The sequence below is a fragment of the Prunus persica genome, chromosome G4 (genome assembly GCF_000346465.2).
Source record: "Prunus persica cultivar Lovell chromosome G4, Prunus_persica_NCBIv2, whole genome shotgun sequence".
NCBI classification, from domain to species: domain Eukaryota; kingdom Viridiplantae; phylum Streptophyta; class Magnoliopsida; order Rosales; family Rosaceae; genus Prunus; species Prunus persica.
Window position 1 is genome coordinate 7,463,689 of NC_034012.1, and position 9,391 is coordinate 7,473,079.

The window sequence follows — 9,391 nt, forward strand, 5'->3', positions numbered from 1 at the left end:
TCACATATATTGGGCAAAGCGAAAAGAAGAAAAAGAATCAGAAGTAGATTATGGACAGAAACGAAGCTGATTTGGTCTCCCGATAATGCATATAATTGCACAAAGGTTCATACCGATGGTTATTGGTACACATAAATAAATCCCATAATTAGAACATTAAAAACTGATGGAAAAATTACTGGTTAGATTATATGAAAAGGGCATTTTAGGAATATGAAAAATTCGAACTTGCTAACTCATCATGTAATATAAGGAAATTTGATGAGTTGAAGTTGTTGAACATAAAGTAAACATATGCATTAAGATCATTTAATTCGAAACAAACACAATTTACAATTCTTGATATGGACAATAATAAAAGGGCGATTCCGATCTCTTGGACCACATGGGTTGAAGAGATTTGTGGTCACTCACCGTTGGATGTAAATTCAACGGTTCACTCACTCTTATACTTAAGAAACTTTTGTGAACCATTTGATTAATATCCAACGGTGGGTGACCACAATCTCTTAGTCTTCTGTGGTCTAAGAGATCGGGACTGAATAAAAGAGTGTTATAAAAACAATTGAGTACACCCTTATATTTAAATCAAAATGTAAAATTAACTAAATATACTTTATTTAATTACCAAAAATACCCTTGAAGTATTCTAATACACCTATCACACAACACCAAACCCATTCGAGAGCTGAGTTCAAATTATGAGCAGCCATAGTTCATTGCAAGCACTGGAAACCAAAGCTTCTCAGATGCGCAGCTGACTGAAAACACATATACAAATCAAATTATTGTTCCTTATGCGAGTTTGATGTGCTAGTTGTCATATTTTATGCATTCTATTTCAATTTTAGTATCCGTTTGACATTGATTATTTAGAGGAAAATCACTTTATTTGAAAGTGACGTGCGTATCAGCATGTTTGGTAAAAATAGGATAACGCAATTATTTGAGAAATTCACTGTTAACGACAATAGTTGGGAAAGCAAGAGTGGAGGTAATTTTTGTTTCAACTTTCTCGAGAATCAAGTTGGAACAGTCAGAACATTAATGAATTTTTGCAAACTACCCAACATAACCTTACTTCTTTTTACAATTTCCACAAAATGCCCTCTTTTCTATTTTCTATTCCACCTACTATGATTCTTTCATTTCTTTTCGCCGTCCAATAGCTTGGCAATGCGAGATTGATTGCATAAAGTCCCAAGTCCAATATTTGTTTTCAGACCCCAAAAAAAAGAGTCCAATATTTTTTATATTTAAAATTTAAAATTATGGAAATTTTCTTACATTGTTAAAATTATAATAGTGAAGAATTTTAGTGCAATCAAAATAGTTTTCCACACATTATTTATTTTATGATTACAAGGAGTGGAGCTGGAGAATCTCCCTCCCCACCTAGGCTACTACGTTTTCTTGTTTGAAATTCCAGGTCTGGTCTTTATTGGTATTTGCTTTTGTAATGGTTAAAAAAACATATTTAACACAAGAATTACATAAGTAAAAGTAAAATTGTTTTTTTTTTTTTTTTTACCAAACACTTGAATAGAAAAGTCATTTCAACATAATGTCATTTTTACTAATTATACACAACTTACAGCACTTTTACACAAATAAAGTTTTTCACATTCAAAGGTACACAAGAGCAAGAGCATACTTCTCGTTCAAGTACACATAAAGGTGGTACTCTATATCCAAATACAGAGTTTGAAATTTTAGTTAAGATGTCTATGCCAAAGATTTTTGGTCCAACGTCACGGACGGAAATACCTAGTGGGCTACAAAGGGCTGTAGCTCAAGTAGATTTTTAGAGAAGAAAATATTAAACCTATATAGCTCATTGGCTGAGACTATCATCTTGTGGCTTTTGGCAGTTTCTCAAGAACAAGTATGCAAGTTTGAAGTCCCACATAAAGAAATAAATACACTAGTATCCTAATTCGTCCCACATAATTAAGTATCATCGATTATAATAGACTATGTCAAAATAAAACATATATATACATGTGAAACTTAGCCCTAACAGCAGTCCCAAAAAATATACATATGACTTTTAACTGCCGGTCAAAGACAACATCCATGTTCGTTTCACTATATCATCCTAAAGAGTGAAATACCCAAATCAACATTTGGTACATGTCACATACTTCTACATAAAAATTAAAAAAAAAACAAATAAAAAGCATTGAGGAAAGCATATATACAAAAGTATATATTGGAATAATTCACCTTGAGTACTAGGTAGACTTGTTTAATTAACACACTAGTCTAAGTTCATTCTATTACTTGGAAATATAAGGTTGTACTAACAATGTAGATACAAACAAGTAGAACACAATGAATCATTGGCACATCCATAGCCGATATGCTTTGACTCAGTTTTCACATATTCGGCAACAAAGTCCATAGCCGATATGCTTTGAATCGGTTGTTGCTTGGAGTCTCCTCCTAGCCGGCTGTTCTATCGGTATTGGATTATAGTACATTCAAACTTAACTCTCCAGTTCATAAATTTTGATATTGGTTTCACCCTCTCTCTCTCTCTCTCTCTCTCTCTCTCTCTCTCTCTCTCTCTCTCTCTCTCTCTCTCTCTCTCTCCCCTATCCCTTCTGTGAGCTCATTTACTTTTTTTTTAAACTGATTTATTTTGTGGCTTTAGAACATATCTTTTCCATCTTGAAAGTTTAAATGATAAGATTCTTATATTTCTCAAAAGAGGAGTTCTCATGATCATCAAGACAGTCTGGCCTTGTGGTCATTCTCATGGCTGCTGATTGGATGATGAAGTGCTTCATTATGTTGATCATTTTTGCATGCCAGTGGACTTTGCACGATGCAACAGACACACTGAAACAAGGGGACACTTTCAATTCCACAAGTTCCTTAGTTTCATCATCAGGGAACTTCTCTCTGAATTTTACTGTAAGAACTACTGGCGGCTCAGATTCCAGCTTTCTTTCTATCATGCGCATTAAACGTCATGGAAACATACCATGGATTGCGAACCCAGACTCACCTATTTCATCCTCCTCTTCCCCACTTCTTACCTTGGACACCAATAACACGTTGAAAATTACTCACTAAGGTGGTGATCCTTTTGTACTTTCCACTGCTCCACAAACTAATGACACTAGTACTAGTGTTGTGGCTACCCTTTTGGATTCGGGCAACTTCGTACTGCAGGAAGTGAGCTCTGTCAACGGATCAACGATCCGGGTTTTTTGGCAAAGTTTTGATCATCCACTAGACACATTTTTACCAGGCATGAAATTGGGTGTTGACCTAAATATATTACCAATTTTATTAAACTTAAAAGAAGACTTAAAGTATAACCAATTTTGCAGTTCCAAAATAAATACAATAATAATTTGTAAGTCATATCCCTTGCCTGGACTGGAAATAGGTGGTGGGTGCCTCATTGTTGAACTGTGCGTGGCTCCTTTACTATTTTGGATCCATCTTCTTATAAGAAGACATCCGTTAATTGCTTCTCCCCAATATGCTCATTTCCAGAAGCTACGGAAGTCTTTGTTTCTCCTATAACTGAGATAAGAAATCATAAGCATTGCACATATAGCATCCATTTACCATAGGAATAAAATGCTATCTTCACACTTTTAATAACACATCCAAAATATTCTGAACGAAAAAAAGCTGAGTAGATACAACAAGTCTGTCTCAACACTTTCACTAGGGGCCTTTGGTTCTGACGAAGACATAGGAGCAACCAATTGCACCACTAAGAGTATATCAAAAAGCAAAAACTTTCACTAGTAGCATGTACTCAATCATCCATATATACAAGGGGAGAATAGAGATTATGTGGCTCATAGAATCAAAGCACGATAGGTAAAATGGAGGGTTTTGTTAAGCATATATATAGTGTGATCATCATATTTTGCTAGAATTGAAAGCTAAGTTTATAGAACATCTGTTAGACCAGCCATGCTATATGGGGCTGAATGCTGGACAGTTAGAAAACAGACATATACATAGTTCCTGTAGGTACATATTAGCCAAATGTTACAACCAGCACAGTGATATGCACCTCTATCTCTGTTTCTCTAACGGCATATTAGCCATTATTAGACACAAATTGTTACGAGATCAGATTAAAATATTTTTCACCTTTTGAATCCTTCAAAATTGGAGATGTTTGCTGAATAATCTTTGCTATCCTTCAAAATCGAAGGGTCATTGCCTCAACCTTAAAAGCCAGGTTTTTATAGTGAAAGGGATGTCAATGAACTCGAGGTCAATCCTTCTTCTAAAGCATTTTCAGCTAATGAAGTCACAGTCCTTTTACCCTAAGGGAGGCTCGATAAACGATATTTCATGTTGGTATGTTAATCTGGTGCTTTTGAAGTCAGTTTGAAAAGTTAAATATAATGAAGAGATTCCCAACCCATGCGTTAGGAAATGCACCCTCTGATTTTTTTTATTTTTTTTCTTTGGAGTGGAGGTGGAGTTCACAAAACAGAAACACAGATGCTGATACAAGAACAAATATAAAAGCTTAAATGAATTAGATTTTTCACTTGAGGTGGTGTAATATTTCTTTTTTTCTTTTTTTTTTTCCTGTCCTTTGGTGCGTTGGGTTTGGGTTCCTATGCAACAGGAGGAGGAGCCAAATCTTTCTTCTTTTTCTTTTTTCTCTCAGCAAACAAGAGGGCATGATCAAATGTCAAAATCTATAACAGAAATGCAATATCCAAAGAATGAAAAGCAGTCCAACCAAGAAGAAACTAGCAAATATTAGTGAATCAGCAAAACTTATGAATTTAGCAAATAAAGAACCTGAAGCCAGTTTAAAGCAGAAAAAACTTACTTGTGTAATATGAAGAGCCTGCTCAAGGCGTTGAATTTGAATCCATTGTTCTGTAACAATGTCAGCCATCTGAAAGCAAAGAGAAAGAAGCCAATGGCAAAATGAACACCACACTAACAACATCACACACTCATAGCCATAGACCAAAGATGGATTAAGTACATCAGTGCATGACCTTTTGAGCCTGAGAGGCAGCCGTTTCGAGTCTATCCTTGGCATCTTGTGCTTTAGACTCTAAAAAATGGGCCTAGGCGGGCGGCGAGACGGCTAGGCGGCTGGGCGGGCGCTAGGCGGTTGGGCGGGCGCTAGGCGGCTGGGCGGGCCTCCTAGGCGGGTTGGGTCTGTTTTCGTTGCCAAACGCGGAGGACGAAGCAGCCGAAACCAAAGAAAACAAATCGAGGCTTGAGTTGATAGAGAAGCGAAACTTCGACTGCAACCTCCGTCTAGGCGGGCGCTAGGCGGCTGGGCGGGCCTCCTAGGCGGGTTGGGTCTTTTTCTGTTGCCAAACGCGGAGGACGAAGCAGCCGAAACCAAAGAAAACAAATCGAGGCTTGAGTTGATAGAGAAGCGAAACTTCGACTGCAACCTCCGTCTAGGCGGGCGCTAGGCGGCTAGGCGGGCGCTAGGCGGCTGGGCGGGCCTCCTAGGCGGGTTGGGTCTTTTTTCGTCGCCGAACCCGGAGGACGAAGCTGCCGAAATCGAAGAAAACAAATCGAAGCTTGAGTTGATAGAGAAGCGAAACTTCGACTGCAACCTCCGTCCTCTCCGAGTGCAAGCTTCGTGTTCATTTCGAATATATTAACAGAGTATAGCCGTGCGGCTATACTCTTAAAATTCGAATATATTAACATTTATACTTTTAAAATATTCAAATATGTTTAGAAAATATAGCCGACCGGCTATACGTTTAAAATTTTCTAATATATTTGGCGAGTATAGCTGCCCGTCTATACTCTTGAAATATACGATTTTGTAATATCATTTTAAGGTTTGGGGCTGAAATGCCACTTTAGTCCATTTGACTAGATATTTCTTCAATTATTTTATTTGTACAAGCGATATTGGGGAATGAGAATTTAAATTCTTTCCAACCCCCCATTCTAATGATTTCCAGCTATTAGCCCATTGGGCAAGAATTAAAAATAAATAAATTTTATTTATAACAAATAACACGGCTTTAACCCATAAATTCAACCCAAAAAAAAAAAAAGGATGTCAATGAACTCGAGGTCAATCCTTCTTCTAAAGCATTTTCAGATAATGAAGTCACAGTCCTTTTACACTAAGGGAGGCTCGATAAACGATATTTCATGTTGGTGTGTTAATCTGGTGCTTTTGAAGTCAGTTTGAAAAGTTAAATACAATTAAGAGATTCCCAACCCACGTGTTAGCAAATGCACCCTCTAAAGAAAACCTAGGTTTTATGCCTAACTATTTCCCATGTTTTATATTAACTAGCCTCTCCACACACACTTCCGCGCTTGTGTGAGGCTTTTAAAAAAAAAAATTAAATTTATTTTAGAATTATAAAAGATAATGGGTAGTTGTGTTCCATTAAAATAGAATCTTTTATCTGATTTTTCTTTTAATTTTTTTCAATGTGAAAAAGAGTGAATTTACCATATTATCCTCATTTAATTAATAATTTCAATTCTTAATGTTTGCATTAACCAATGGTATTTTCTGGTATTTTGAATGTTTTACCATGCTCTACCTTTTGCTTTGTATATATAGATTATGGTACTTTATCATTTATATGTCCTTTTATTTTTGCATTATTTATGTATAAATTTATAATTTATAATACAAAATAATTATAAATAAATAAAATGCCTAGTCAATTACTCCTCTAGGCGCTAGGCCTGTGCCTGCCTCGTAGCTATTTTTAGAACATTGGTCAATCGACGCAAACTTCAATTAGTTACAACTTACAACGTCGTCGATTGTACAAAAACGACATGTCGACGGCTTTCGTATGGAATCCAATAGAAATGTATTCTAATAATAAACACGACAAGTAAATTACTTTAAAATTAGCTCTTTTCTCTCCTTTAAGTAATTACCAAACTGAATTGTTTTATTTTATTTTTTTGGTTTGAAAAGATGTTTGAAAGGTTAAGCTCAATTCTTTTTCTTTTACTTATATAATATGTTTGATAAGTTAAATTTGTAATAACACTAGTATTCAAACGTAATAAAAATATAAAGTTAATACCTTGGTCCTTATTTAGAAAACAAAATTAATAAATACATTGCTACGAGATGATTTGAATTTTATGAAATGTTGCCAATAAGAAAAAAAGAAGAAAAAAAGAAGAGAATTTTATTGATTATAAAATCAATAGTCTTTTTTGTCTTGGGTTGAAAGTAAGATCAGTGTTCTTCTAACTGAAGGCATCCCCAAAGCACACGTTACATTCCTTAGCCGTTTATGCAAAACTCAATAAATTGTAAACGTGAAATTTACAGCTTAAAGTCTGGACTTGAGGCGTTAGGTATACAGCCTATAGTTATTACGGTTTGAATTGATATAGAACTATATATGTAGAGTATAGTGGGTGGATCCATGGCACTATATTTTTGACACAAGTCCTAACTCATGTGGATGGGCGACCATGCCCTCAAAGAAACTGAAGACGGAACAAGGGCCACAAGTCAGAGCTGTATTTTTTTTCGCTGCTCTGTTTTGGTTTATGTCTCCTGCTGTTCTGGTTTTGTTTCTTAAAATGAAAGAGGTTTGTTAAAAAAATTGAGCTTTTAGACCACAAGTCCAACTTCATACCACCTCACATATATTAATTTTCCAAAAAGACAATTAATGTACAAACAAAAAACGAACATTAACAGCAAATTATATTACCCCTATATCTGCATGTCTAATTAAATGAATTTAGGGGGGCCTTCTGAAACCAAGGCTCACTCCAAAAGCTTATGCAAGAGGATATTGATTGGCACTACTTTTGCTGGTGCTCTAGTACTAGTAATGGATCTACAACGAAGAAAAAAGTTTGTACTTTCAGCTGTTATATTCTTTAAACTTTATCTGCACATGTTAAACATAATTTTCGCATCTTTAACAATTGTGTCAAATTTAAAATCTTAATTGTCTACACGATGAATCTAAACAGGCGATAGCAGGACAAACAGTCCAAACGAATTGCTCAACTTCATGATATATAATAGACCTACTGATGATTTTGATGGGCTTCAAAATGATCATGGAAACATGGGACGTCATGCTTTAAGCATATTTAGCTTTGCATCTGTCCTGGCTGCCACCTGTAACTTCTCTGAAGATAACAAGCTTGGTGAAGGGGGCTTTGGACCTCATTATAAGGTAAGGCTTAAAGTGATTATAAAAAAAAAGTATACCAATAGCAGAGAAATATCATAGTTTTTAGGTTTTTTTGGGGACAACTGAAAAATATTATGGATTGCCGATTCAGGACAAATTGGCGACAGGAAGAGAAATAGCTGTAAAGAGACTTTCCAAATGCTCGAGACAAGAAGCATTGCAGTTCAAAAATGAATTAAGACTTATATATGAACTACAAACATACAAACCTTGTTCAGCTCTTTGGATTTTGCATCCATGGCAAAGAGAGGATGCTGATATATGAGTACATGCCAAACAAAAGCTTGGACTAGTTTTTATTTGGTTGGGAAATTTGCCTTTGTTAATCTTCGTTAATAAACTGTCATATATTGGACAGAATCAACCAGAGCTTTGCTCCTAGTTTGGAAGAAGCGTTTAAGTATAATTGAAGGAATCGCTGAAGGGTTGCTTTACTTGCACAAGTACGTACTCGAGAAGGAAAGTAATTCATATGGATTTAAAAGCTAGCAACATACTACTTGACGAAAATATGAACCCCAAAATTTCAGATTTTGGTATGGCAAGAATTTTCACTCATAATGAATTGGAAGAAAATACTAGTTGGATTGTTGGAACACGGTAATTATTAGTACACATTCTTATTACTACCCACATGTTGCTTTGTCATGCATTTCCATAGATCTGTACAAGAAGCTTTTTCTTTCTCATTTGGTGCAGCAGGTACATGTCTCCAACATCATGGAGGGAACTTTTTCAATAAAATCAGATGTCTACAGCTTTGGAGTGTTAACGCTTGAAATCATAAGTGGCAGGAAAAACAATAGATTATACAAAGAGGATCGTGTGCTCAATTTAGTAGGATATGTATGTCAAACAAATCTCTGCAGGCATGTTTATACTTTTCTTCTTTTTAAGGTGTGATATTCGTTCTTATTAATCTTGTTTCAGGCATGGGTGTTGTGGAAGGAAGGTGGAGGGCTTGAAATAATGCATACATGTTGCTCTCCTTTGCGTGGAAGAGAATGCAGCCGATAGACCAACTATGTCAGATGTCATATCTATGCTGACAAGTGAAAGCATGGAGTTAGCTATGCCAACAAAGCCAGCATTTTACACAGAAAGAAACGCGGCCACTGCTGCTATAGCTAGATAGAAAGGGACCACAAGTTATATTGATAAAATTATTTGTCCAATTCCGATCTGGTGATGAGTTACTTGTGTAGAATTAT

At 35.7% G+C, this 9,391-nt stretch overlaps 1 pseudogene; it reads left to right on the forward strand.

Annotated features, from left to right (window-relative positions):
• LOC18780942 lies at positions 2,761–9,315 on the forward strand (annotated as a pseudogene).